The sequence below is a fragment of the Rattus rattus genome, chromosome X (genome assembly GCF_011064425.1).
Source record: "Rattus rattus isolate New Zealand chromosome X, Rrattus_CSIRO_v1, whole genome shotgun sequence".
NCBI classification, from domain to species: domain Eukaryota; kingdom Metazoa; phylum Chordata; class Mammalia; order Rodentia; family Muridae; genus Rattus; species Rattus rattus.
Genome location: NC_046172.1, coordinates 110,299,687 through 110,303,349, shown reverse-complemented (window position 1 = coordinate 110,303,349; position 3,663 = coordinate 110,299,687).

Sequence of the window (3,663 nt, the reverse complement as noted above, 5' to 3'; positions counted from 1 at the left end):
AAGTAGTGTTGAAGCACAGAGAACAGAGAAGGCCTCTCTGTAGAGGTTGCATGTGAACAGAAGTCCATATGAAAGCATAGAGAAACTTCTGGAAAAGGCATATTCCTGAAGAGGAGATGGCTCATTTCGTGACGTGACATACAAGAACAAGGACCTGCATTCAGATGAACAGCATCCATGTAGAAATCCTGTACAGCAGCATATGTCTGCACAGGGAGGCTGTAGAGACAGACGGATCCCCGAAACACATTGGCTAGCTAGTCTAGTCAAATAGACGAGCTGAAGAGTCCATGAGAGAGCGAGCCTTCCTTCAAAATTAAACTAGGGGGTTGGCAAGATGACTCAGGGGACTGTGGCACTTGGTGCACAAGCCTGACAGCCTGAGCTTGAGCCCCAGAACTTACACGGTGGGAGGACAGAACCAATCCTGGAAAGTTGTCTTCTGACTTCTATGTGAACCATGGAACACAGATGACTATACTTCACACACATACTACACAATATAATAATGATGATGATGATGATGATGATAATAATCATAAAGTGGAAATAATCAAAGAGGATATCTGATGTCTACCTGTATCCTCCGTACTTGTATGCATACACTCATACAAACACACACACACACGCACACACATGTGCACACACACACACATACACACACACACAGAGGAACATCTTATTTGTAGGGATGGCATGTACAAAGGTCTTGGGGGTAGGAGCACTAAGAGGATACATTGAAAAAGAGCAGAAGAGTTATATGTGGTGGGATGGGTTGAACTGAGGGGAATGTAGTTTGGACCAAATAAGAAGGAAATTGGGACTAGGGGTTCCTGATAAGTGGGCAAGAAAAACAGGAAGATTTGGCATGGTGGGAAGTCAGGTGTGGGAAGAACAAGAGATAAAAGTCAATTACGGATGGGAAGATGTATTCAGAGAATAAGAGACAGGAGTTCAGAAAGTCAGAGGACAAAAATTCTAGGCAATACCAAAGCCCCAAATGCTGTTATGGGTGAAAGGTTAAGGATGTGTGGCAAAGAAAGGGCTGAGAACTGAGGGACTGTGGACTGGAAGAATGTGCCAAAGATGGTTAGCAGGAAGGGCCGACCTACCTTCCAGAGCAAGCACCAGAGGAAAGACTAGGAGGACTTGGCAAGGCCAAGTAAGGAAGAAAGAAACCTGAGAAAAGGCCAAAGGTGGTGTGACTAGAGTGGAGATGGGGGAAAAGTGGCACAAGATGGCTGAGAAGTAAAAAGACCTGGCTACCAAAGAGGACAGATGGTGAGGAAAGTTCCAAAAGAGTCTTGCCAAGTCCCAGCGGTGCAGCAGAGGATCCTTATGCAATGCAAGGTCCTTGAAATGGCAGCACAGGTTTGAGAGAAGCCTGGCTAAGCACAGAACTCAGCTGGGCCTCCAGATCTGACTCCGTTTGTGTGCACAGAATGAAACTAAACTCCCTGGGGAACCGAGCATGAGTTCCTAGCCCATAACCACTAACTTAGTGCAGGGGGTAGAAGAGGAGAAGAGGAAGAAGAGGGGTGGAGGAATAGGAGGCAGGGAGAAGAAAGAGCAGAAGTGGGGGAAGAGGAAGAGGCAACAGCGTTGGCCCGCAGCTTGGAAGAACCACAGGCAGTTAAGAGCTGCTAGAAAGAGTTGCTCGTCAAATCTACCAGGGTCAGCAAAAGGGCCAGCCAACACGCTGCCTGGAAAGGATAAAAGACAATCTCTGCTGTCCTACTATGAGCAGATGAGGAGACCATGGACTACATAACTGTAAAGATCCAGTTCCAGGAAATAAACTTTGCCCCTCCCCTTAGACCACACCTTACATGCGCTTCCCAGCACCAACATACACACTTATTATGTACAGGGAAGCATTTTCCAGGCTTGCTTTTCCCGCTTATTATAGATGAAACCAAGAAGTTGCACATGCTAGGCAAGTATCCTATCACTGAGCTGTACAGACACAGACACAGACACAGACACAGACACACACACACACACACACACACACACACACACACACACATACACACACACACTTTTTTTTTTTAACCATTTTTGACACATATAGTCTCACATATGATCTGAACATCACATTCTTTGAGGAGGGATGGGAGGCTGGTCCATGCATTGCTGGGGTCTAGTGTCAGCAAACCATGCTAATCCTATTTCTGGCCTGTCCTGAATGCTTGCCAAGGAGGTCAAGATTCTGCAACAGCAAGCTCTTGTCCTCAGGATAGGTGTATGGAAAGAAAAAACGGGTAAAGGTAGTAAGGCAAAAGTTGTGGTTTTTCTTTTAATGCCTTCAGATAAAGTGTTGTTGTTTGTTTGAGTTCTTTTTTGTTTTTGTCATTTGTTTGCTCTGAAACAGAAAGGACAGATCCAGATCAGAAATTGGGATGGTAAGGCAAAAAGCGAAAGAGGCATGGTGGAGAGAGACTGCAAAGAAACTTCTCCAATTTCAGGACTTGGCCTTTAGTGTCCAGCCCTTAGGTCCAAAGATGCAAAAGCAGAAGTGAACTGTCTGCGCAGGCCACAGGGTTACTGTAGGGTGTGACTCATGGGTTTCCAAACAACTTTGATACAAAGGACCCTTGGCCAGTTACCCTGCCTATCTATCTTCAATCAGTGCTTTCCACTACAGGACTGTTGCCAACGTTTGAGGTCAAGTCCCCAAAAGAATGAGAGCGAGGACAGTAGTTCCTCGATAAGGAGATAAGGAAGGAACTGAGGGTATAAGCATGTGAGGTCATTGTTACCACCAAGGCCAAGTCAAGGTCCTAGAAGATGGAAGTGAAAGGCTAAGTACTAAGCAGAGACATCCCAGGACAGAGTTCAGAAAGCAAAGGCGAGATGCCTGGGTTGTTGGATTGCTTTTGAAACCTAGGTCTCACTGAGGTTTACTGTTGTAGCAATAACTGCTATTTCAGCAATGTTGGTGCCAAGGACAGAAAGGACAAAGTGTAGTTGAGACTTGCTTTCTTGCTGGTCATGCATGTCCACGAAGGAGCACAAAGCATTTGGGCTTTGTTCTGCCAGACAGCAGCTTCATAAGGACTAATTGCCCCCACTGACGTGCTCTGCTCCTCGACGCACCAGAAGACTGTCATGTTTTAGTAACAGCAAGTCATAGGTAAAAAAAACCGAGGGCTCAGAGAGGTGAAGTCAATGCCCGAGGCCACACAGATGACTGTTGACAGTAACTGTCCCCGAAGGCTATCTCTGCATGAGCCCATGCTAACCATGTGAAGTATATGCTACAGCACAAACAAGAGGTGAGTGCCTTTGAGTGGACATTTCCTGTATCCTCTGGTTTCTGGGAATTCTTCACCAGTCATGGGAAAGATAGGAAATAGGGGCAGGATGGAGGGGGGGGAGACAAGAGCTTTGGCAGTCATAGAGTGGCAGAGTTCTCCCAGTTCTGGGCCCTGAGGCTGGGGACTTCTGTCCTTTGCTCTTTTCCTCCTGAAGACAGTGGTCACAGAGTATCCTCACTTAGTTTGTCTGCCTTGTCAGGGGATCCCAGAAAGACCCCCACTTCCCTCTACAAAAGTCCCTACTCCATCATTCTTTTCTATTGTTTGATAATTTCATTCATGCATATAATGTGTTTTGATCAAGTTCACCCCCATTATCTCCCCTCCCCCAATTCCTCTACTA